We start from the raw sequence: 27,546 nt of genomic DNA, 5'->3' as shown, positions 1-27,546 counted from the left end.
TTTTTCAGGGATCTACATAGTGGTCATTACAGGACCATGAAACACTTACCTTATAAAAACTGCAGGCACTCTGCACCTTCAAACCTCCTGCCAAATATTATAATTAGTTTTAAGATCATAATTACTGGGAAGACAGAAAGGTACTTTGGTTTTACAAAATAAACATAAAAAGAGTGTTTGCTTTTCTTCTTTCTCTAATGATTTCAGAAATCGAGAACAACTTTTTTTAAAAAAATGAAGATCTTTATTTCAGTAGTTTGGGACCTAGTGTAGCCAGATTCCATTATGAATAGTTACAATGGATAACTGATCAATGAATATGACAAGTTGTTAATAGTGAAAGATATGTTTAATATACTTCAGACAGCTATCCCAACTCTTTACACTGTACAGCCAAGTGGCAGCCATAACAGAAAAAACAATACTGACTGGACCTGAAGTGGCCTGCATCAAAGATGCCCACTTTGCTGTCAGTCTTGAAAGTCTTGACACCCTAACCCACCACTCTGTTGTACTCTTATTTCTTATTCAGATATTTCCACATGAAGGGGTAAAATATCTGTAGCTCAGTACTGTCCTTCCATTAAAATGCTGACACTTACCTAACCTGGCAGCCTTTTAAAGCTACTCATTCACTGTAATTCTCTGCTGTGTTTGTACTTGACACCCTTCTACATAGAAGCAAGTTGACAATGTGTCTTTCAGAACAGCAGTTCTCAACAGTTTTAATGAGTTACACCAGTTTATTAGGGAAGCTGTACCCCCATGCTCAGTTTAATTTCCTGCTGAAACAACACTTCAGACATACCAGCAAGTGAATATATACCATTATTAGTTGACGATATATGGACCTAGTCCCTAGTAATGATGACCTATTCCAGGATAACTCTTGTCAGGCAGAAGGATAAAATGAATCCCTAAGCAAAACATGCAATGCCCACTCATCTACCTATTCTCCCACTCCACTCCAGAACCCTTCTGATCTCCATCTTCCAGGCCCTTCTACATGTAATTCTAGATGCTCTGAGGTGCATTTTATAGTTTTCTTCCAATATTTTGACTCAGTGATGGTTTGAAAAAAAATTTAATTCAGGAAAGAAATTCAGTCTTTTTTTCAGGAGAAAATAACTTGCATCTAGGGCTTAATATTCAAAGGTGACAAAATAGTAGTTCTCAGTCAACTGAGAAGACAAATGCTTGCCAGGGTATATAAACATAGCTTCAAACAGTGCCTGTCTCCTTACCCCACCAAAAAAGACCGTTACTTTCTGCGTTCCCTTTGATGTTACATTGAGATGAAAGTAATAGACAAAATAGTAGTTCTCAACAAACCAAGAAGACAAATACTTGCCAGAGTACATAAAGCATATTTATAAATAATGTCTGCCTCCTTACTCCACCCAAAAAAGATAGTCAGTTTCTGTATACCCCTTTGGTGTTAGTTTGGGATGAAAGAAAATGAAAATCCAGCTAAAGTCATGTATATCAAACTGTTGTTGTCATACACAGCATGCCTCATCACCCCACCCTCAAAACACTGACCACACTCCACCCAGCTACAACAGAAACTGTAGCAATCATTTGTGCCCACCTCTGAGTAGGGCTGTTTTTTGAGTACAATCTGGCCAAGGGCAGAGGTTGAGGATGGGATCATCTTAAGAAGCCTGTGTGAAAATCCTATTATATATTTGGGGTTTGGAGTCTCCCAGGCCCAAGACCCCTAGAAGCTAGTTGTTCTGATGCTTTGTAATGCATTGTATATCCTACTTTTGAAAGATGATTGCATGTTTACTTTCTTTATTAGTGTTAGAAGAGTTATTTTTGTACTACTCAATATTGTTTCTATCCCTAGATATGCATTGGTGATATTTTTCACAAATGCAAATATATACTGACATGATCTCTAACAAGATAGGTCTATCACAATATGTATACACACACACACACACACACACAGACACACACACACACACACACACACACACACACACACACACACACACACACACACACACACACACACACACACACACACACACACACACACACACACACACACACACACACACACACACAAGTGTGCACCCACAGACACATACACACATATGCTGTCACTTTCCACACTTTCCTATGTGCAAGATGGAGGAGTGCCAATTCACCTATTGCAAAACTTTGGGGTACATTAGGAACATGAACACCTGGATAAAGCCCACCTAAAGAAAATGAGGCTATGCAGACTCCATACAGAAGGTACTACAGCCAAGAATTTGCTCCAGACTCAAAGTTCTGTGAGATGGCAATGTTACTTGCAATGCCACAGTGCCTATGACAAGTTGCTTTAACACACATAGTGTCCAGACCACCAATGATTACTTACTGTGTAGAATACTGATGTTTGACTGTGATGGAAAGTTAAAGAAATTATGGCCAACTTGTGACTTCACACACACACACACACATATGCACTCAGATGCAAAGATACACACACATTTGTAATCCATAGCAATAATGGTTTTACACCATTTTCAGTCAACATGATACATTGTGCGACATTGCTCCTGCCAACTAAAGTCAGTGACTTTTCAACTGTGATCAAACATTAATGGATTAAGTCACTTTTAGCCATAGATGTCCTATGTGCCTGTCAATGACAACTACTTTATTGATTTTGTACACCTCAAATGTCTCATTGTAATTAAAATAATGGCCATGGTAAAGACATTCAACTTTCTCCAGACAAACACATACTATTCCTGCAATGCCAGCTAGATGACTATTTAACTTGATCATGGCAAAAGAATTACTCATTTTCATCCACAGACAGTCCTTCATACCCAGAAATTGTATCCACTTTGTTGACCGTGTACATTTCAGTTATCTAAATGTGTTAAAAAATAACGCCCACTGTAAGAAATTTTAATGTTTTCTTACAAACACACTGTACCTACAATGAACTATTCTAACTTATTTCATATGAATATACAAAGGTCCAAAAAAGCCAGATTAAAGCTGTTGAATCTAAGCAAACAACAGCAAAGACAGTCACATTCACCCACAGACAGCCCCAATACCTTACAGCAGTTATAGCCACTTTGTCGATTGTGTATACTGCATTTCATGATTATGATAATAAAATAATGGCCACAATAATGTATTTCAAGCATGCATATTCAGCAGCCACAATAAAGTATTGCAGCTTACTTCACAGAAAGCTGCACTACTTAATGACTGTTTAATCTCTGTAGACAACAGCAGAGCCAATTACTTTTATCCACAGATGGCCTTCATGCTCAGCATTTAAAGCCCCTTTGTTGACTGGGTACTCCTCAGATATCCAATTGTGATAAAAATAATGGCAACAAAAATGTATTTTACCTTTGTTTCACACAGAAGTAGCCACAGTAAACTATTCCAACCTATTTCACACAAACACAAATTAGTCCTAAAAATCCAGTATAATGGACATTAATCTTGAAAAAAATGACAAGAAGGTACATTCATGGCATTTATTTTATTTTACTTTATTTTATTTTGCAATTTGTTTACCAAGTAAGTGAACTGGACCATTGACCTTTTCAGTCATGACCTAGATATAAAGTAAAAACAAACTGAACAAACACAGATGTCATTGAAAGAAACAGATGCAAAAACATACATACCCAATTGAATTACAAGTAGTCAATGAGAGTGCTCTGAAAGTATAATTTAGTAAACATCAAAGGTTAAAATTAATAACTACTCTATAAAAAGAAGATGGTATTTATTTAAACAAGGAGCAAATAAACCAGGAAGGCAGAAAGACAAACTAAAACCAGGCATGTGTGGTACAAAACACAGGTGCAACCAAAAGATGATCTAAAACATGTCATAGTAAAATCCACTGGCTTTTATTGATACAAGTTAAAATAAAATGTATTAAATAAGCGCTTTCATCTTCTAAAACAAGAAAACTTCATCAGACAGATGCATTTGAAAAGACAGGACTTTTTTAGTCCAATTTCAAAGTTACTAAGTTAGTCACATGATTGTCTAGCCTCTGTTCAGACCCAAAATATTTAAAGAAACAATGCAGTAAATAAAAAGTAGGGCACTGTGGCATGTAGTGTGTTTTACTAGGACCAATATAATAAATAATAAATATAGAACCAGAAAAAAAGTTGTAGAAAATATATGTTAAATATATGTTAGATATAAAATATATAAAAAGACATAATAATGCTTGTTTTTAAAAAAAAATAAAATATAAACTTCATGTAAAACAAATTGGATAAATATAATTTATATGAAATAATAATGTAAAACAATATTCTTATTTTAAATATGAAAAAAACAAGTACCAATATACTATCTCACAATTGTCTTTAGTTTTAATAAGCAAGAGATCGAGACCTGGTCATAAAGGTAAGAACCTGAAGAATATTTTTGAAAACATTCTCCACCCACAAAATACAAATGCAGGTATGAAGAAGTGAGGGTGTTGCCCTTATTGCAGATTTATACTTGAAAGTAGTACCTTTATTGCCAACAATAGATTACTTAAACCTAGAAACAAATTCAGCTGCAACTTTACCAGGGTTGTCTATTGCGCCCACTGTACCATTGTCCCAGGTTGTATACTGGAAAGACTGAGAGAAGATTACAGGGCAGGATATATGAGCACATATATGATTTGAAGACCAAAAAAGACACAAATGCCCTGGTTAAACATTTTGCAGAATACCCAGATCACACCTTCAAGTTTTCTGTTATTGAACAGATTTATATAAATGACAGAGGATGATGATGGTCTTTGGTTCCCAAAAAAACATCAATTCTACTGGCAGTTTAAACTCAATACCTTAAATTGTCCTGGTCATAATAACAGACATTTTCTAAACACACCACTCACATTAAAACTAGGATTAGCATGATAAATAGTAAACTTATCTTCCCATGAAACTCACATTTAATGAAAATACATCAGGCAACCCACTAAACTACAAGAAATGTGTTGCAATTCATACTCAAATAGCATACAGTGAAGTACTAATTAACATCTATGTAAAGGTTGCAGTAACTCAAAACTCAGATGTGTAACACATTTGCTAACAGTCTATGACAGCCCACTGGGCACGTGTCTGTTTTCAAGAGCAGCCAGGAGTACTGTATGGTGAAGTAATTTGGCAGAGTCACATAGCAGACAAATGAAGGCTGAGGGAATCAAACCATGTATTATAGGAAACAGCTCTAAATTAAAAATGTATTAATAGTTAAAATATTAACATTAAACTCATAGACATCACACTGGCCAGTTTATTCATGCTAAAACAATAAGCATAGTGCAAACATTCAACAGAACAAGGAAATCAAGGATTATATCCAAAGAATATGACTAATATGATGATGATGTTATTTACTAAAATTAAATTTAGTTCCTTTAAACCTAACTACTCTAGTTCATAGGTAGTTAATAGGCTTGGAGTCCAGGAGACCATTGAGGACCGTAGCACAGATTTCCAGCTCCCACAAATCACTGTCTGATTAAGTGACTTGCTCAAGGACAGGGCATAAGTATGAGGCAAAATCAGAGATGATCTGCAAAACTGGAGACAGACAAGATTAGACTACTCTAAATCAGTTAAAAAGTTAGTAGTACAAAAGGTTTTGCATCAACATGTATTTTGTGAACCACAAAAACTATGAAATGCTAATGACTGACATTGACTGTAATCCTCAGTGATTTACCTAGGGAAAAAAAAACAAAAAAGAGGTTAATGGAGGTCTGTCAGTGGGTGTGGAGGATTAAGGCTCCTGGCATCTGTAGCTAAGGTACAGGATTTGATCCTGTGTGACTCTGAGCAAGCCACTTAACTACATAGAGCTCTTTAATTGGGGCATTTCACAACCACACAATTTGGAACCTGGACTGACTCCCATTAGGCTTGCTGCATTCATCTTCGATTTCCCTCATGCTGCAAAAAAAAAAAAAAGGCATTGCTCATGTCATGGGATGCCTATTTCAACAAATTCTTGTTCTCTGCTCCATTCAGTACAATACAACACAATGCTCCATCCTGCTGCCCCACATTTGCTTCTGTGAGTGTTCCAATATCACATACCAAACTCTTACTTGCTTTGCTCTGCATGTCACCTCCCAAATCTAATCTCATTGGCTCAAAGCATTTGGCAATAAAACAGAGTGGAGCTGTTGCATGCAGACCAGCTGAGCAGAGAATCAGTTTATAAGATTAGACTTTTCTTAAGAGCAGCCCAGCAGCAGGAAAATTGTTTTTTTTTTTTTTTTTTTTATTAATGTTGTATGGGTCAGGTCACTGTAATCCAGCACCAGTACCTAAACAGCTGCCTAGGTCACATTGTGCTGGATCCAGCCTTGCCTGCAAAAGACTGACTAGGCTTTTATACAATGGAGGAACCCAATAAATCTGGTTACTACTTGAACAGTGATGATCAGCAGAATAATCAGCTGCATGTAAATAACCTACAGCCAGATACCAAATACAGATGTTTTAAACTATAGTCTATACTGTGGTTGCCACTTATGAAAGTATAAACTTCCTAAATCGCCCAAAATAATAAATTGAAAAAGTTCATCTTTAGCAGAAACAAAACATATCACTTTATAGCTATTAAATGCACTTCTAACATTTAATGCAGTTCTAACAGCTAAGTGTACTGCTAATGAATAAATACACACTAGTAATTCTTAACAGAAGAGAGCATACCTTAGACAAAGAAATGTATAAATGCATAGTCAGTCACATATTTGAACAAAGAAAGCCATAAGCAACATAGTTATAAAAGAGCTGCATTACATACCAGTCATGTAAACTCCTATTAACCAATGAAAGAGGTCGTGCAAGGGTCTGTAGGAGTATTCAGGAAGTGGAGTTTTCTTTGTAAGTTAGCAGAAGGAATTGGGCTATAGATAAGTAGGTGGTGGCAATGACATCTTCAGGTGAGGGACTCCAACTGGAACAACATACTTGGAACCCTTCCCTTTATTCATTTTTCCAAATGCTTTGTGTTGCTAATACCATGACAGGAATGGACCCCATTTCTCAGTTAGGCACAATTAAACTTCACAAAGTTACTACTGCTTCAGTCTTTAATGTTTGCCAAGAGTGCTCATCTCTGCATCCACCATATGCTCAGAGCTTTAAGTGCCAGACAAGTCTAAGTCACTTAAAAGTTAACAGAAAACAGGTGTTGCAAGGCCATGCATTTGCTAGCTAATTAGAAGTATGAAACTTTAATGATAACAATTACTGACTGTCTGCAATCCTCAGTGATTTACCAGGAAAGAAAAAACAGAAAAAAATAATTATTTTTTTACTTTTTTGTTAACTAGGAAAACCCACTGGATAAATTGTCCCTTTTTATGGGGTGATCCTGGAGTACTGCTTAGTTAAATGACTTACTGCGGGTGACTCAGTAGTGAAATGAAAGTGGAAAGAATCAAACCCTGTACTCTGGGCACAGGGAACAGCTCATTACAATTCAGAGCTTTAGTCCTCTGTACTAACTGCCAAACCAGTTACTAAATGACAATGCATAAATGTAAGACAAACTACCCTAATTCACTTAAAAAGTTGAAAAAAGAACAAGTTTTGCATCCACGTGCATTTTCTGAACAACAAAAACTTGGAAATATTAATGAGTGGCATTACTAGCTAATTGTAATCCTCAGTAATTCCTCAAAAAAATCAGTTAATGAACATCTGGCAGATGCTGCAGAAGATTAAGGCTTGAAGTGCTTTGTGAACTGCTTCCTGCAGTCAGTGGTACATGGTTTGATTCTAGCAACATCCCTCTGCCTACTGTGTGACCTTGAGAAAGTTGTTTAACCAGGCAATACTACTGGACTGCCCTCCTTTATTGAAGTTTTCTGGTAACTGGCATGTTCAGTCCAGCCATCCAACCTCAACTCCTTTTTCCCATTTTGCACATGGGGTTGGAGTTTCACTTCAACAGTGACAATCATCTCAAACCAAGGTTTACACCACTGAATAGCTAGCCCTGCCATGGTAGTTCATCCGTACCACTCACTCGCACACACTCTTGCACCTACGTCCAACTTAGAGTGTGCAGTCCACCTACTGCATGTCTTTGGAATGTGGGAAGAAACCAGAGCACCCAGAGGAAACCTACGCAACCGCAGTGAGGACATGCAGACCACACAGAAGGCACACCAGCCGTGAATCAAACTGGAAAACCTCTTGCTGTGAGGCGACAACACTAATGGCATGTTCAGTATTTACCTGAAAATGTTTTCCCTCTAGAAGGGCATCCATGCTGTAACATACATTTTCTCGATTTCAGTTCTGATGTCTTGATTTTAATTTCAGTGCTATTACTTGTGGTAAGTCATTCTAGGTCACTTAATTTCAGTGTATATACACACACACACACACACACACACACACACACACACACACACACACACACACACAGCTTCATATTTCCCCAAGGCATTTCCCAGTAAAAGCAAGAATGGCATGTATATTTCCCCTTCTAAGCAAGTATTTTTAAAAAGGAAGACCCTGCACTTGCAATACGTTTCCCAAACATTAAAATTAAAAGCAAGCATGGCTTACATTACTCGTTTCCCTAAACATTAAAAGTAAAAGCAACCATGGCCTGTGAAAGCAAGTATGGCATGCATGCTTTCTCTTCTAGGCAAATGCATTAAAAAGAAAGAGCACATACTTCTGCTTAAATCACAATTAGCATACAGTGATTTCTGCTACTCTACTGTCATTGGTTAACATTCAAGGTGATGAACCCAGAGCAGTTGAGTGGACTTGATTATTGACTTGTACATAAGAAAAGAGCAAAAACATAAATGAAAGACCAGCACTGGTAGAGTTTTTAGTAGAATCTAGAACAGAAGTCGCTGTTGAGAAAGGAATAATTAGTAGAGCATATAAAAAATATTGCATGCTAACTATAAGAACAATCAGAGGAGGTTAGAAAGGATTGGGAAAAGAGACTGGATAAACAATTCACAAAGAAGCAATGGGGTGTATATAAGTATGTCTCCCAAATATGCAGCAAAGTCTACAAGATTTAGTATCTTTGCTTAGAAGTGTTTACATGGGTATTTCTATACCCCAAGTAGATTCCAAAGAATTTTTCCTCAGGTAAACAGCAACTGTTGTAGGCATGGTGGGGAAGAAAGAGGTAAGTGAGAACATATTTTCTGTAAGTGCAATGAGTTGGCAGACTTTAAAGATTCCCTGCAGATTGGTCTGTTGGAGATGCTGGGTGAGCATATTGGTATAACTAAAATAATGATTTTTTGAGCAAAGATACAGAATCAGAATTGCCTACACATATTAAGGCCTTGACAAGTCTAATTATGATGGCTGTCAAAAAGTACTAGACTATGGAAATCAGACTGTAAACCAACATTACTAGAAGTAGCAATAGTAACAGAGATAAAAACAACTGGAATTGGGATCTGTAGAAAAGGGTAGAAAAATATGGGAAGTGTGAGATCAATACATGCAGAGGAGGAACAAGGTTTAAAAGAAGGCAGGACTTGAATGAGCTATGTAATGGTTGACTGACAAGGACTGGGTATAAGTTATGTGTAATGTTTGCAGCTGCAGTTGTGTCAGCATGGTTTATAATGTATAATGTTTGCAATTGAGACTGAGTCAGTATGGTTTATTTTCATTTATATAAATGTAAGATTGTCTATGTCATACATAATTTAATAAAGATGTTTCTTGTTAAAAAAAGAAAGAAAAGAGCAAAACCTTTGTGTGGAACTTCATGTGTTAAAAAACAGAGAACTTTATGTTTTAATTTTTTACTATGCCAGAGACTGGGGCACTCACCAAGGCATAAAGTTACCATGTTCCCATGCACACTAGTGTAACACCACTCATAAAGGTAGGTAGAATGAACCTCCCCATAATGACTACATTGTTTAACTTTTTTAAATCGACACATATTCTCACATTGCCATTCTTTTACATAACCAGTATCACTTGTGCATACCATTCAGGTAGATTCAGTAATACCTTCAATCAAAAAAAAATGTCTGCATCTGTTTGAGCTCTTCTAGGTGTGGCCAAGGCATATAGGACAGCATCTAGCAACTTTATCTTAATTGTCTCACAGTTAAACAGACCAGCTTTTCCAAACACATCCACATTAATTTCATTTATTCTGGCAATTAGCCCCAGTTCTACAAAGCAGGTTATTTACATATGGACCTTGCAGAAGCTCATAGATTCAAACCTCATACTTGTGCCCCTTCTAGTGAGACAGTGATAGAAACCTTCCCATTTGTGTTTTTGCTTCATGCAACTATGGCCACATTGAGATGCTTTTATTTATAAAGCATGATACTAAGTAACATCAGCCCCTTTAGCTGCTTTAAAGAAGCTTACCGGGGTTATACGTAATGGGAACTTGACTTGCCAGTCTGATTTAGTGTTTTATACACCTGCCATTGAACCCTGGAAAATGCTTTTTTGAACACCTTCCTTAGATTTATTCTCAGTGGCTACTTTTCTTTATTAGCTTGTGTGAAGGCTGCCAGCCTAGCCAGATAGAATTTTATAGATAATTATGTCATCTGTAAATATTAATGTTAACCACAGGCTTGTTGTCTTAAATGGCTAAAATAGTGTTACACGTGGAACTGGAAAATAATGTAACAACAGTGCACTCTGCTGTAAGGAAGGTAAGGCAAACATTTTATGACTGTCTTTGATCTTTAAAGTTGGCTCCAGCCAGTCTAGATGAAGGAATTTTGCTATTGTTTTAAGGCTAGAAGTTAATGGCCAGAATTTGCATGCATAAATGTCCTTTATTGCTCTGGTTTCTGCCCAGAGGTGAAGAATGAAAATGTAGTTTATGTTAGCCTGGGAACCCAGGGAAGTGTGAAGAATGATGTAATGTGAACCATGAATGTGATTTTAAAAACAGAGAGAATCAGAGACTATTAAGCATTTTTGTCTTGACCATCCAACTCATCAGCACTCTGCATGTGTTTTATATGTAAGTTTATCTTAGACTTGTGTTTTCTCTTAGAAATAGCTAGAAACTAGAAAGAGTAGACTAAGTGTTTTTCTGTGATGTCAGAGCTGTACTACTGAATTATTTTAAGTATTTCTCTGTGATCTCTGGACTCTTGACTAGCATTGTGCAGTAAGAAGTATTGTCTTGTGTTTTTATTATTTATTATTAAATATTTTGACATCTTTTAACAGTGGCTGTTTTGTGTAGAGATAATTTAAGCTCTTGAATACATTGCATGTATATAGTGATCCTGTACCAAGTCACTCTAATAAGTATTGACTGTTTAGTCACACTTACCAGTTGGATAATAATATTGTGCAGTAATAATTGGACACCCTTTTAAGGGCCTTTGTGTAGCTGATAAATATTATTGGGTGATGGCATCTGATACTACCATATAATCTGGGAAAAAGGGACACAGCTGGAGAACCTGTGCCAGCCTTCCCCAGGAGTGTCTGTGTGGTTGTATAAACTCTTCTCAAAGTGTGTATGTGTGTATGTGTGTGTGTGTGTGTGTGTGTGTGTGTGTGTGTGTGTGTGTGTGTGTGTGTGTGTGTGTGTGTGTGTGTGTGTGTGAGCTACTTGAGCAGGGACACAAAGCACTGGTTGGACAGAGAGGGTGCTGGAAATTTTAGCTTGCCCACTAGGCTGAGATCTGGACCCTATAGCTGTGCCAGTGAGGAGTATTATTGGGGACCTGGAGAGCAAGAGAGTGACCAGCCCTGGACTGACTGTGATCTCTGTGTGCTCTTAAGGGAAACTGCACTTTACTATGTGTATTTGTTATCCTTTCCTCCTATATGAGACGCCCTCACTGGTGTTAGTGGTGAGGATTGAGGCTCCTTGGTTGCTGGGCCAGGGCACGGGTGTCACATATTAATTGCTTGGCAGTGGTGGGATATCCACATCACATATTAATTGGTTGGCAAATACTAACTGGCTTGTAGTGGTATGGGTAGAGTGAATTCCTGTAGCTTGTGTACAGTGAGCTTTCCCAATGATGAGGGAATTGAGAATGTAAGGCACTTTTTAACTAAAGAGAGTAATTTCTCTTCCATTAAGGTTAATATGATCTGTGCCCTATTGGATTTGATCTTAGAAAATAACATTTCTCTTTGAGAATGAATTTTTCCTCCAGAAAGTGGGGATCACTATGGGTACAGCATGCACGAATACATATGCCAATATCATGCTGGCCCATTGAGAAAAAGAGATGGTCTTTTGCTGTGACATGTTTAAGCAACATGTCACTTTTTATAAACGTTTTGTTGATATCATCTTTTTTACATGGCATGGCAATGAGACACAGTTAGAGAGCTTTGTGAGATTTTTAGGGAGTACCACCTCCTATCGCTCTTTTTCCCTACAGTATTTCCAAGCTAAGATTGATTTCTTGGACATTAATTTGAACAAGAATATGTTTGGTAATATTTCAACTAGGTTATATAGAAAAAGTTGTAGGAAAAACAACATTCTTCATCGTCCTAGCATGCACCCCAGGCACATAACTAGGAATATTACGTTGTAAGAGATTACATACTGATGAGGGAGACCTGAAAGAGGCGTTAGATGATCTACGTGTAGATCTTTTGAATAGGGGCTATAAAGTTTATGAAATTGATAAAGCTATGAAAGAAGTGAGTTCTCTTGAACATAATAAAACTAGACCCTATTTTTCTGAAGAGCCCCCTATCAATGTACATGATGAAGGGAGTAAGGGTACTGAGATGGTGAATAGGCTGTGTTTGATTTTTTCTAGTGATGTTAACAGGATCTGTGAGATAGTAAAAAATAACTGGCCTATTTTATTAACAGACCCCCAAATTAGCAGGGTTGTAGAGTCCACTTCCAGATTTAGCTTTAAGAACAGTAAGAATTTGAAGCAACGTCTATGTTATAAAAACAACAGAACAAGTGAAAGATTCATCTTGCAGCATAAAGGAACATATGCTTGCAGGGCTTGTAAGATTTGCTGTAATATATAGTCAATCTGTATGGTTATGCATCCGGTATACTCAAAATCAATAGAATTTTCTTTCTATGCAGACTGCTGCACTAAGAACATAATATATTTGGCCAAGTGTAATTTATGTAGTGCATTTTATATAGGCAAAACGAATCGTATGTTGAAGGAGAGCGTCATGGAACATTTGAATGACATACGTAATAATAAATTAACAAATACACTAGCAAAACATGTATCTGATTATGGTATTTACCATAATTGTAAGTTTTTAGTTCTGCAAAAACTTGAGAACTTAAGAGAAGGTGATTTATGCAATGAAACTGAATACACTAAGCTGAGATAGATTGTTGATTTCAAGGTTTATGTTCCACCTGGCTTGAACAGTGCTGTTTCTTTAAAACCTCTCTTAAGAAAAAGAGGTTTGCCACATTAAATTTTATTGTGTGTTTTTGTAAAAGTTTTTTATTAAGGTCTGAAGAAGAGGGCAACCTCGAAAGCACTTACCTAATTCGTTACGTTATTGGTAATAAAAGTGTGTTTTTACTCTCCAGCCATTATGCCTTTTTATTCTACAAAGCTGACAAGGAGCCAACTGGCAGAGATGTGCCAGGCTAGGGGACTGGTGCATGGAAACCTGACTAAGGCAGACCTGATTGCAGCCTTGGTTACAGCTCCATCAGAAAACAGCAACCAGGAGGACAATCAGACTGGTAGTGGAGATATAATACCCTAGGAGAATGGACAGTTTAACCTTTCTGCAGAGGACTTAAAAATCCATCTGGAGCTAAAGAGACTTGAGTTGGAGGGCAGGCATTTGGAGAGAGAAGCTGAGGAAAAGGCGTGACAGAGGAGGCATGAGAGGGAAATGCTAACTCTTTGCCAGAGTCATGGAGGTAATGGAGAAGGGTGTAACTGGACCCCAGAAGCACAAAAGGTCAGTAAATTTCTTCCGCAGTTTAAAGAGGGGGATAATTTTGATAGTTTCATTCATATGTTTGAGAGGGTATGCAAACAGTATAGTGTTGACCAAAGTACGAGTCCTGACCCCCTTATTCCATGGTAAAGCTGTAACTGTTTTGTCAAAAGTGGCTGATGTTGCATGTTTTGATTATACTGCTGTTAAAAATCACGTGTTAGAATTGTTTAAGCTAATACCTGAAACATATAGGAAAATGTTTCATGAGCATAAACGGAAGGCAGATGAAAGTGTGTGGGAATATGTTGCTGAACTGAGCACACTTATTTCCATAGGTGGGTGAGTGGATGTCAGGTCACCACTTCTGAAGGGCTGGCAGACCTTTTGGTGAGGGAACAAGCCCTTAGCATTTTGCCTGAGGACATGAGGCTCTGGTTAGCTGATAGACAATGTGCTACTTCAGATGAGTTGGAGAAGAAGGGAGACCTATACCTGGCAAGCAGGGCAGCCCTGCACAGGAAAGAGACCCCCAGTACTGCTCATGGGTCTAAAGAAACCCATGGTGGGCAGCACAGACTGCCCCAACAGAATCTGCCAGTAGCAGGGGAAGCCACTAGTCCAGGTACACATCCAGGAGCTAGGGTTAAATGTTTTGAATGCAACCAGTGGGGCCATGTGGCATACAGGTGACCACAGGGGCAAGGTGGGGAACAAACAGGTGAGGGAGCCAGTAAGTGGGAAAGGCAAAATGCCAGTAGTAGGTTGCCTTGAGACAACAGGGGTACCAAATTACCATCCTGCAGATGTCCTGTTAGGGAAGGATTTGGATGAGGCAGTACCATGTGCTTATGCAGTTACATGCAGTCAGGCTAGGAGACAAGCATGAGGGTCTGGTAGCCTGGGGGAGACCCAGACAGACTGCATACTTGCAGCCAGGACTGGTGAGGTGGTTACTTCAGGGAGGGAGCTACCCTGTAGCAGTGAGACTGAAGGTGAACCACAGCTGCTTGGGAGTACTCATGGTCGATTGGACAGAGTGACTGCAAAGATAGAGGTGAGTAGGAGTACCCAGGCTGACAGTGAGGCACCACTATCAGAGAATGCCAGACTTCCTGTGGAATGGGAACTGGGAAGGGTTACAAGGAGAGAGTTGAGACAGGCTCAGCTCTCAGATCCTACATTGCAAGGCCTGAGGCAGGTAGCTAGGGAGGCACCTGATTCTCAAGGAAAGGGTGGAATCTGTATACTGGGACAAAGGGTTACTATACAGAGAGAAAACTCCTCAGCAAGGGCTAGAAGATGAGAGAGTACAGCAGCTGGTAGTGCCTAGAGCCTACCATCTGGCACTTCTAGCCATAGCCCATGATATTCCCTTTGCAGGTCATATGGGCATAAAACATACAAAGAGGTGTATTATGCAGAACTTCTATTGACCTGGAATTTTCAGAGATGTAACAGGGTACTGCAGAACCTGTGAGCAGTGTCAAAAGGTAGGCAAGGCAGGAGACAAGGTGAGACCTCCTTTGATGCTTTTGCCCATGATTGAGGACCCATTTCAGAGAGTAGCTATGGATATTGAGGGTCCTCTGAGTACCCCAAGTTCCACAGGGAAAACATATATTCTAGTGGTAGTGGATTATGCTACACAATACCCTGAGGCAGTGGCTTTGTCCTCCATTGAGGCAGAGAAGGTGGCAAATGCTTTGTTAGAGATTTTCAGCAGGCTAGGTTTCCCAAAATAAATACTGACTGACAGAGGTGCCAATTTCATGTCAGACCTGCTGGCTTGTCTGTGGAAGTCCTGTGGGGTGAAGCACATGAAAACTACCCCCTACCATCCCCAGAATAATGGTCTTGTTGAGAGGTTAAACTCTACAATCAAGTCCATGCTACTGGTATTTGCAGATCTGTTTAAGAGGGAGTGGGACAAATATTTGCCCCATCTGTTGTTTGCTTACAGAGAGGTTCCCCAGGAATCCACAGGTTTTTCGCCCTTTGAGTTGCTGTATGGGCATAGGGTGAGGGGACCTCCAGATTTCATTTGAGATGAGTGGGAAGGTGAGTGCAAGTCTCACAAGGAGTCTGTTGTGGCATACATCCTAAACCTCAGGACAAGGCTCAGGAAACTCATGGGCTTGGCCCAGGAGAACCTGGCAGAAGTCTAACAATAGAAAAAGATGTGGTATGACAGGAATTCTTGAGCTAGAGACTATGCTGTGGGGCAGCAGGTAATGGTTCTCATTCCTGTCAGACACAACAAGCTGCAAGCAGCTTGGGAGGGAACCTACAAGGTAGTAAGAAAGGTAAGTGATGTTAATTACATGGTGGAACTGCTAGGCAGAAGGCAGGGGCACAAATTGTACCATGTTAACATGATGAAACCTTACCATGATAGGGAGGCCCTTGTGCTGAGCATCTGTAGTAGATTGTAGGAGGAGTCTGAGAGAGATCTGGGGACTGATCTCCTCAGTGAGGCTCGGGCTGACACCTCAGTGGAAGGGGTAGCCATGTCCCAGCAGCTATCTCCTACTCAGGTTCGAGAAATCCGAGCAGTGTTGGAGGAATTTGGGGATGTTCACTGGGAAACCAGGGTGCACCCACCTGGGGCAGCACTAGGTGGATACAGGACCCCAAAGGCCTATTAGGCAGGCCCTTTATAGAGTGCCTGAGAGAGTCAAACAGACTCTAAGGGAAGAGGTACAGGAGATGGTGGAACTAGGGGTGATTCAAGAGTCCAACAGTCCCTGGGCCTCCCCAGTGGTGCTGGTTCCAAAGAATGATGCCAGCACCAGGTTCTGTGTGGACTACAGGAAATTAAATAGTCATACAGAGTCAGATACTTACCCCCAGGTGAGTCCCTAGAGCAGCTGGGTGGGGCTAAGTATCTTACAACCATTGATCTTACCAAGGGTTACTGGCAGGTGCCCTTGACTCCCAGTGCTAGAGACAAGTCAGCCTTTGTGACTCCTTTTGGCTTGTATGATTTCACAAAGACGCCCTTTGGGATGAAGAAGGGAGTGGGAGGTTGGCATAATGATTAAGGTGTTTGCCTTACAGACACAAGGTGCAGGGTTTGAGTCTCACATGGGGTAACTGGCTAGGCTTAAAAACGGCCCACAAGGATAGGTAGCCTAGTACTAATCTAAGAACCTATGAACCTATAAGAATGCCCCAGCGACTTTCCAGAGGCTGGTAGTTCATATCCTAGCAGGAGCAGGAGGGTTTGCCCTTGCTTACCTAGATAATCTTGCCATCTACAGCCATTCCTGGCTAGAGCACCTTCAGCATGTCAGGGAGGTGGTGGGCAGACTACAGAGGGCAGGGTTGACCATTAAGCCGAGCAAATGTCAGGTGGGTATGGCAGTGATCTCCTACCTAGGACATAGAGTGGGGAGTGGTAAGATAAGGCCAGAACCTGCCAAAGTGGGAGCCATTCAGGCATGGCCTGCACCTGTTACTAAAAAGCAGGTAAGGGCATTCTTAGGGACAGCAGGGTACTACAGAACGTTCATCCCCAGTTATAGTACCATAGCTGCTCCCCTCACAGTCCTGACAAGGAAGAACAGGCCAGATAAGGTAGTGTGGACCCCAGCGTGTGAGCAGGCATTCCAGAAGCTTAAAGAAGCTTTGGGAGCACCTCCTATGTTAGCCAGTCCAGATTACAGCAAATAATTTGTTGTACAGGTGGATGCTTCGAACCATGGGGTGGGGGCTGTACTTAGCCAGATTTCTTCAGGGTGAGAAGAGCACCCAGTGGTTCATCTCAGTCATAGGCTCCAACCCAGGGAGGAATGCTATACAGCTGTAGGAAAGGAATCTCTAGCCATAGTGTAGGCACTGCAGAAACTTCAGCCTTATCTGTATGGAAGGAAATTCACTGTTATGACAGATCACAACCCCCTAACATGGTTAAACAGAGCCAGCCAGCAAAATGCTAAGTTGCTACGATGGAGCCTGGGGTTGCAAGCATATATGTCCATGCAGCACCGCAGTGGGATTAGCAATGCCAATGCAGATGGGCTCTCAAGACAAGGAATGGGGTAAGGTATACTCACAAAATAAACCTCACAAAAGTGTTGCAGCAACTTGATAATATAATAAAGATTTAACGCTCAAGAATGCTGGATTCCTTAGAAGAAAAACGGACACCGATAAGATAAAATTCCACTGGTTTAATGCATAAAATGTTCAGATTTAGTGCTTTCATCCACTATAGTGTGGACTTCCTCAGAATGGAGTAAGGTATACTCAGATAGACCTAACCCTCTCAAGCAGTGTTTCTCAAGGGTCACTTGAAAAACTAGCTTGAGTACTGGGGGGGATGTGAAGGCTGCCAGCCTAGCCAGATAGAATTTAATAGATAATTCTGTCATCTGTAAATATTAATGTAAACCACAGGCTTGTTGTCTTAAATGGTAAAAATAGTGTTACATGTGGAAATGAAAAATAATGTAAAACCAGTGCACTCTGCTGTATGGAAGCTAAGTTAAGCATTGATCTTTAAAGTTGACTCTGGCCAGTCTAGATGAAGGAATTCTTGCTATTGTTTTAAGGCCAGAAGTTAATGGCCAGAATTTGCATGCATAAATGTCCTTTATTGCTCTGGTTTCTGTCCAGAGGTGAAGAATGTAAATGTAGTTTCTGTTAGGGAAGTGTGAAGAATGATATAATGTGAACCAGGGATGTGATTTTAAAAACAGAGAGAATCAGAGAGCATTAAGCATTTTTGTCTTGACCATCCAACTCATCAGCACTCTGCCTGTGTTCTGTATGTAAGTTTATCTTAGACTTGTGTTTTGTCTTAGAAATAGCTAGAAACTAGAAATATTAGACTAAGTGTTTTTCTGTGATGTCAGAACTGTACTACTGAATTACTTTAAGTATTTCTCTGTGATCTCTGAACTCTTGACTACCACCGTGTAGTAAGAAGTATTGTCTTGTGTTTTTATTTATTATTAAATATTTTTACAACTTTTAACTGTGGCTGTTTTGTGTAGAGATAATTTAAGCTCTAGAGTACATTGCATGTATATAGTGATCCTGTACCAAGTCACTCTAATAAGCCTTGACTGTCTCACACTTAACAGTTGGATAATAATATTGCGCAGTAATAATTGGACACCCTTTTAAGGGCCTTTGAGTAGCTGATAATTATTAGTGGGTGGTGGCAGATGATACTATTGTATAGTCTGATAAAAAGGGGCACAGCTGGAGAACCTGTGCCAGCCTTTCCCAGGAGTGTCTGTGTGGTTGTATAAACTCTTCTCAAAGTGTGTGTGTGTGTGTGTGTGTGTGTGTGTGTGTGTGTGTGTGTGTGTGTGTGTGTGTGTGTGTGTGTGTGTGTGTGTGTGTGTCAGCTACTTGGGCAGGGACACGAAGCACTGGTTGGACAGAGAGGGTGCTGGAGGTTTTAGCTTGCCCACTAGGCTAACATCTGGACCCTATAGCTGTGCCAGTGGGGAGTCTTACTGGGGACCTGGAGAACAAGGGAGCGACCAGCCCCAAACTGACTGTGATCTCTGTGTGCTCTTAAGGGAAATTGCACTTTACTGTGTGTATTTGTTATCCTTTCCTCCTATATGAGACGCCCCTCACTGGTGTTAGTGGTGAGGACTGAGGCTCCTTGATTGCTGGGCCAGGGTACAGGCATCACAGCTTGGTTTTATACACAAGAGTAAAATGTCCCATCTTACTGCATTTCTTACACCTCCTACCATTTGCAACACACTGCTCTGATCCACTATGTGAATGGTTACATCTTATGCATTTTGCCAAAACTGCTCTCTTTCTGCTTTTCATGCTTATGTGTATTACTGAATTTGCCATTTATTTTTTTGCTTTTTTAATCTCACAAATTATGTGCTATAGTTATAGGTTGATAGGTTCATAGGTGTGTACTAGGCTAATGGTCCTGGAGCCTTTACAAGCCTAGCCCATAGGATTACCCTGGCATCGTGCCACCCAACCTTAGTTCCTAGTACCTCTGTCCAGTCGAGCCACTGGAATGATCCCTGGGGTGAATTTTCTATTTCCCATCCACTCAGCAAGATTTCTCTTGAAGAGGGTCAGTGAGGTGCTCTGCTTAACATGTATGGCAAGTCTATTTCATAGCATGGGCAGTCTCTGCGTTATGAACCTGTCCCTCCAGCATGTTCTGTTGATTGTGGTAGTGAGGTTGAGGTCTCTGGAGCATGTGGTGTGGAGAGATTGTGATTTCTTTAGATATAACAGTGCTAGGTCAGACATGGCTTTGTAAGTCAAGCAGAGATCACCTCTAAGTAGCCGATATGAGACAGAGAATATTTTGAGTTTTTTGAGTCTGTCCATATAGGACAAGTGTTTAAGGCCTAGGATTCTCTTTGTGAGGTACTTTTGCGGCCTCTCCAGTTGTTGCAGCTGTCTAGTGAGGTACATGCCAAATGGAGCATTGTACTCGATGATTGGCCTAATGAGGGAAGGGTAGAGGGAGACAATGACCTCTTTCTTCCTGGATGCAAAACCCTTAGTAATGAGATATGCCACATAGAAGGACTTTCTGACCACAGTGGCAACGTAAATTACAAAAATATTAGCATTTTGTCTCTTTACTAATCATATCAACCAACTGGTTAATGATAGTCATAGAACTATAGGTTTTATAAAAAGATTTATAAAGTTTAGGAAATCAAAAATGATGTTAGTTACATTAGACACAAACTTGAGTATGGAATAACAATATGGAAGCCCTATAAGAAAACAAGCATGAGTAAACTGGAAAAAGTACAGTGGAAATATACCAAGGGCATCCATGGATGTGAAAATTTAAGTTACTATGAAAAACTAAAATGTCTGAACTTGTACAGTGTCTCCTATAGATATCTAAGAGGAGATCTTATTTAGGTATATAGGGCATTTAGAGACAACTACTTCTGGGAATGTTTGGGGTTATCAAAAAGTAGTAGAGAATCATCAGACAACCTATATAGAAGATTCTATAGAAATGAGAAGTGTACTAATTGGTTTTCTGAGAGAGCAGCTAATGCAGGGAACAAACTACCAAACTACATTAAAGCAAGCACTAGTTTAGATATTTTAGATATTTTTAAGAACAGCCTCAACACTTATTATGGGAACAAGTGTTTTGGTATATTGACAAGCTAGAAGGGCATTAATGCCCATGCTTGAAATCTTTGTATGTATGTATCTAGTATGTATGTAGGTATGTATGCAACATACTCCATGGTTGAGTCTTATTATTCAGATGAGATCACTGTCAACACAGACATTTCAGGAAATATCACTAGCATTAGTCGTTTTATGTACAGCTTCCTTATGTATGCATCTGTACCATTAAGATTACTGAATACCCATAATACATATAGTCTTTCAGTCAGTTGAGATGAAGAAGAAGAAGAAGAAACTGTGGTAGTAACTGCATTCTGACTATGCTACCATTTTGTTAAGCATTAAAGTTGAGTTATAACATTGCAGTCCTGAATCTGGTGCCATTATTTAATAACTCATGCTAATGGTGTCAACATGGGATATTTTTCAATTAAAAAAATCATCACAAAAATGCCTTTCAAAGCTAGAAACAATAAAAAACAGTTTAGAAGACACTACAGAGCTCAGTGTATGTTGCTTTTACTGAAAATGTGTTGCTTTGCCTCAAAATAATCTAATTTTACTGATTTTCAGCCATGAAGACCAAAATAAAATTAATTGAAATGGTAAGCTTCAACCTACAGACCTGTTTAACTTTCTGAAGCAGTTTGCTTGACCATCATTGAGTAAGAGAATTGCATGCTTTCAAGTGGCATCCAAGCTTGGCCCTGTGAAAACTTAACCACAATCCAAACACATAATAGCAAATTCCAACACTCACTGTTACACCTTTAAAGTGTTTTCACAGGGGGATATGCACCCCAAATGTAGAAAGTTGAGATCCCACATAACCATGCTACTTATATATACAAACTCCAAGAATGCTGTTCCTATAAGTAGAGAAAATACTACTATGTACTGCCACTTCTGAAATATCATAACCCCCTCCCCCACAATCTACATCCTCAATATTGGTTTTCCATAGATTGCAATTACAACCCCCAGAATTTCAGCATACACCAATATTGTGTGCATTTCACATATATGTAATTAATCTTTAAAGGAATCTTTGGTGTTTACCATCCATTTTGCAACTATATATGCATGAACTCATTAGCCATGAGCCCCACTATTAAAGTTTTTGCATAGCATTTAAAAATAAACTGTTTATAAACTTCATTCCATGTAATCGTTCCTCTGATACCATAATTAACTTGCATCTTTTATTGCAAAGATTACACTTCTGGTGTCAAAATTTCTACATCAAAACAGTATTTGTATGTGTGACTGGCAAATTCTGTACTTGCTCAGCACAGGATGTCTGTCTGCTCTAGATTTTTTTCTTTCTTTTTCTTCTCTCTCGCTAGACTGTAGCATGTTTACAACAAACTTCATTAGCATACACTAAATCAAACTCATTTACAGTTTGTTAAATTTTTGGTATTTGAGTACCATACAAAACACTGATAAATTTTATATGTCAGCCACCTACATGGCACAGAGCGACAGAGCCCTGAATGTGACCCAGGAGATGTGGGTTCAGTTAGCCAATTCAGTTCCAGAAGAGGTAAATGGAGAGGTAAGAAAGGAGCAGCACTTTTTTTTAAGCTCACCTATATAGGGGTAAAGGATGACATTTATGAAAGTGGTACAGCTCATGGGGGAGACTAGGGACCTAGACTAAAACCCTGCATCAGATAATGTAGACTAAAACCCTGCATCAGATAATGTAGATTAAAACCCTGCATCAGATAATGTAGACTAAAACCCTGCATCAGATAATGGAGATGCACACCAGCAGATCATTCCTTGCTTGTTCACATTGGTATCATTGCACACTGAATGTGGGCGCAGAAATGTGGCTAAGGAAATAGCTAAGGCACCTGAGAATAACAACTCACCTTAGCCCACCCCAGCTGACAATGTGGCTAAGCCAGCTGTTGGGGGACTGAATGGGTCAGAAGGCTGACAAAGAGGCTGTATGGTCTGGGTGGTGACAGACAAACAGTTATTTTAAGAAAATAATTTACACAGATTCAGCAGAGTGGACTAATGTGTCTGTATTGATGTTTGTACTTTCAGGAATGGCTCCCCTGGCTAGGTTAATTCATTTAGGCATGTACTTGCATACCTGCTTGTGCATGTGCAGCAGTGTTATCATATGCTGCAGTGATAAGCTGACATAGCTGTGCTATTCCTGATTCATTAATCTTGGGTAGAATAGAGAGCAGTATGCCCAACCCAAAGCAATAAGGGAGGAATTTAGAAATGGACGAAGTCTTACATTACAGATGAGGCAAATCTGCTTTGGACTTGCCTGACAATCGACTATATAATGTTTGGTCAACATGTGGGCAAATCTCTAACACAAAGCCTTAAAAATATGATGATCCAGCACATTCATAAAGAAAGCAGCTGTGGTGACCACTGCCCTAGTGTTGTACAGTCTAATTAGTCTATTCAGGGTCCTGTAAAATTTGATGTAACAAGAGGCAAGGCGATTTCATAGCCATCTGGAAAAGGATTTGCTTGCTAACCTAATCATCCTTATTTCCCTCTCACCAATGAAACAAGGAACAGATCAGCTTGTGGGATCTCTTTAGTCACCTCAATATAATGGGGGATCTCTTTAGTTCCCTGAGTATAATGTGGGATCTCTTTACTCACCTGAGAATAATGTGGGATCTCTTTATTCATGTGAGATTTCTTTAGTCATCTCAGTATAATACTTCATTTACTTTCATTTCACTGAGATGCTACAATATATGATTAAAACTAAGGTTTGCAAAATCATTTGAACATTAGAAAAAATGTATTTCTTGTTCTTTTGGAAGAGACTCACCTCATTTGTAAACAAACAAACAATTTTGAAACTATATATTTGCATTTTCTTACTGTTGAATAGTGTCTGCTTCATTAATTGCTTTAAGAATTTATATTGTGCTTCCTATTACAATGTTACAAAAATGTTGTTTTGTGAAATGCCTTTTAGGCCCAGGCAGTACTTGAAAATGGTCAGTGGACCATTGTACCAACTTGGTAAATAAATAAATGAATAAATCCAGGTATGTAAAATTTTTTCCTGTTCATTCTCCTATTATAGACAGAAAACCAGAAGCTGAATGGTTTGATTCCAAGATACTAAAGAAATGTATTTATTTATTTATTTATTTATTTAAGTTTGATTACCGGAGAAGTCCACTGGGCCAAGAAGAGGCCGTTTTTGGTGGAGGCCCGTAGAGAAAAGCTCCACAATAATTGCAAGTTACATTTCACATGTTACAAAAGGACATAGTTCATCCAGCTAATTAAACATTTACAGATAAGCTCCATGATATTTGCAATTAGCTTGTCACAATGTTACAAAAATGAAAAGACATAATTCAATACAGAAATTTCAACATTTACATAAAGTGAATATTTTTGTTATAAACTCAGTTGTAGGTTTAACATTTCAAAATATATAGCTACTAGCCATTTGTATGTTAGGAAAATATTATATATGGAGCGGGTAATATTATATTTGAGATTGGAGAGTATAGTACAATAGATATTAGAGAGAAAATTAGTTTTTAGTAGGGGATTGATATGTTTTGGGTGGGATGAAATAATAGTAGAGGTAGTTGGATGAGTTAGTGCAAGGTGCAAGGTGGAATGAGGTATCATAGCTATCATAATAAAAGAAAAATATGTTTTCAAATGTATGTGGACAAGTGTATAAGGAAATATTTCTATACTGATATATGTAATTCAGAAATACTTCCTGTTGAATTTCCAGGTTTGAAACCTTAAATCCATATAAGCTGTATGTTCAAATGGGCTAAAATTCAGCTATTTAGTTATAAAGTTCAAATTCCAGGCAAGTAAAATATTTATCTTAGAGGAATGAGATGTAAAACACCTCTTAGACACTGCTCATCTTTTTCATGATAATCTATAAAAAGAAGTTGGGTGAAAGCTATAAAAATAGCAGACAAATTAATACTAATTCAGGAATATGAAAGACCAGTTACAAACAGACTAGATTAGATAGGAAAATTGGAAGTGCAGAACTTGTAAAAATTATTCAAGCCATCTGCATGGCAACAGATGGAAAAACTTATCCAATTTTTTAAATTGGGTTTCTTGGCAGAAGGTGTTTTAGACTCCTTTGAAATACATAAAATTTCAATATATAAATATTTTCAAGAAAGAACTGACTATTAGGTATTAATTGTAAGTCATCCAAGTTGTGAGTTGGAAATATTTCAGATCGGGATGTAAAAAATTACTGTGCTGTAATGTCAATAAACTGTTATTCACACTGGCAGATGAAACATTTGATTTTGTGCCATTTGCTGGACCAGGAACATCCAAGGCTGTTTTTTTGCCAAAAGGAGCTATTTGAATTAGATTACTGTGTGTTTAGTGCTTTGACTGACACTTTCTGAATGAGAGGAACTAGATGAAATATACAACATAATGTTTAACTCACTTCTAAGAGAATCTATGAATAATTTCAGATGAGCAGAGGTGTGGGTAACTTAGGCCCACAGCAGATGTATGATTGCCAAACTGCATAACTGGTAAGGATGGATTTCTCCGTGTCTGTTCAGGTTTCACACAACTAGGGGTCATTATGGTGACTTATAGAACATCTGGCTTCAGGGCCTGCTAAAAAGAAGTTCACTGTGAACATCTAACATCTCCTTTTCATTGATATGTAGTCTTGAATTGAGGAAAAAGAATGTATTCTAGGTTTTGAGATGCAGGAAATGGGCTCCTCAAGCCACTTCTAAAACATCTAACTTTGAAATTCTAAAACAAAAAGTGCCTATTGAAAGAGTTTATCTGGACTTGACTGAATTTGCAGACACTGTTACTACAACTATTGCATTACAGAGGGAATTAATAGGAGAAATATCTCTGATGAATATTGATTCAGATTAAAATGATTCCTAAGTTAGCATTGCGCATTTATCTTATAAAGTCCGGGACTTAGTATTATTAAACTAGCTGAAAACATGAATTCCAGAGCTTTGAGAAATATCATAGCTGACAGAACTTCTTGAATTATAGCACACTGGAAGGATTGCAACATATGTTCTAGCCATATGAAATAAAAAAACAAAACTGATCAGTGTAGCAGCCAAAACTTTCTTTTTATTTAGGATAGTTATACATTTGCCTTTTCTAGGCTTAGAGGTTATTCTTGGCTACAGAAAATCCTCAGAGCTTCCTTAACACTAGAATGCTGTTTGCCTACATAATAAAGTTGTCCAGGTATGGGTGAATATGATTTATCTGGATTCTGAGATGAACAAACACTGGGATCAGGTATTTGCAAGATGAACTAAATGCAGCTGAGGTGGCAAATGTAAGGTGATGAATACAAAATGCTGTTTCTCTACCCTAAATCTCAAGAATTACATGTAGCATATCTTGATAGGTAGATAGTGATAAGCATCTTTAAGATCAATAGATAAAATCTAAGCCCTTTGGATAACAGTTGAAGTAGAGACAATAAGGACAGCATTTTAAACTTATTTGGCTTTCCAAAGTCGCTTAAGCCTGATAACTCTAGAACTGGTCCTCACTTCTATCCTTATGAAGATTCAGAAAACAATATGAAGTTGTGCCTCTTTTCTCTTTCTTGTACTGGAACCCTTGGTATAATTTTTGAGCACCCTCATTCCAACCACATTAATGGTAACCTTTTATATCAGGGGCCTAGGTACAGTTGTTAAAAATGAGCTCTCCTTTGACCACCATGAAGCCATATTTCTTAGGAAATCATCATATTTTTAAAAACCTTTATTAAAATATTACTTAAGACATACACACACATATATTAACAGAAAAGAAAACAAACCATATTAACATTTATCCAGTTACACACATTATACATTACATTTTCTCTTTCTTTATAATAACTGTCTTTCAGTCAATTACATCAGTTATCCAATTCCTGTCTTGCATTAAAACTAACTCCACCTCCTGAACATTATTCTACATGTATTGTTCCCACAAATTCCATTTATTTCCATGCAATTTGCTCCTTCCCTTTCTTAAAGATCCCTCTTTGAGTTATTGGATCTCTTTTACGGCATTCAGTAGTTCAAATACAGTAGGTTTAGGTTTTTGTTTCCATTTTCTAGTGACTACTTTTTTGGCAGCCAACAGAATTAAACTTAATAAAGCCTTAATATGCCTAGACAATGTCAGATCCTGTGTCCCAGCTCAAAAGAATCATTTCCTTAGTTACAACCATTTATTCCCCCAATAATTCTGGAAGAGTATTCTGTAGATTTTTTTTTAATCTGCCAACTCATTACACTCCCAAAAACACGTTTCCAATTATCTCTTTCTTCCCCATCACACCTCCAACATGTGCTATCTATCTGAGGAAAAGTTTTTTCAAGTCTGCTTGGGGAATAAAAATGTCTATTCAAATACTTCCAAGCAAACATCCTAAACCTTCTGGATTTGTACTTGGAAGCCATACATATGTCCTTCCACCGTCCCCTTGTAAATTGCTTTTCTAGTTTCTCTTCCCAATCATTTCTAA

Source organism: Protopterus annectens, chromosome 1.part2 (assembly GCF_019279795.1).
Source record: "Protopterus annectens isolate FY-2018-M chromosome 1.part2, PAN1.0, whole genome shotgun sequence".
NCBI lineage: Eukaryota > Metazoa > Chordata > Ceratodontiformes > Protopteridae > Protopterus > Protopterus annectens.
This window is presented reverse-complemented; position numbering follows the sequence as displayed.